Here is a 532-nt window from a genome sequence, read left to right as displayed (position 1 = left end):
TTCTGAAAGAGATGGGAATACCAGACCACCTGACCTGCCTCTTGAGAAATCTGTATGCAGGTCAGGAAGCAACAGTTCGAACTGGACATGGAACAACAGACTGGTTCCAAATAGGAAAAGGAGTATGTCAAGGCTGTATATTGTCACCCTGCTTATTTAACTTATATGCAGAGTACATCATGAGAAATGTTGGACTGGAAGAAGCACAAGCTGGAATCAAGATTGCCAGGAAAAATATGAATAACCTCAGATACGCAGATGACACCATCCTTATGGCAGAAAGTGAAGAGGAAGTAAAAAGCCTCTTGATGAAAGTGAAAGAGGAGAGTGAAAAAGTTGGCTTAAAGCTCAACACTCAGAAAACGAAGATCATGGCCTCTGATCCCATCACTTCATGGGAAATAGATAGGGAGACAGTGTCAGACTTTATTTTTTGGGGCTCCAAAATCACTGCAGATGGTGACTGCAGCCATGAAATTAAAAGACACTTACTCCTTGGAAGGAAAGTTATGACCAACCTAGATAGCATATT

Source organism: Bison bison, unplaced genomic scaffold (genome assembly GCF_000754665.1).
Source record: "Bison bison bison isolate TAMUID 2011002044 unplaced genomic scaffold, Bison_UMD1.0 scf7180017864011, whole genome shotgun sequence".
NCBI classification, from domain to species: domain Eukaryota; kingdom Metazoa; phylum Chordata; class Mammalia; order Artiodactyla; family Bovidae; genus Bison; species Bison bison.
The sequence above is the reverse complement of the archived record's forward strand: the minus strand, read 5'-3'. Positions refer to the sequence as shown.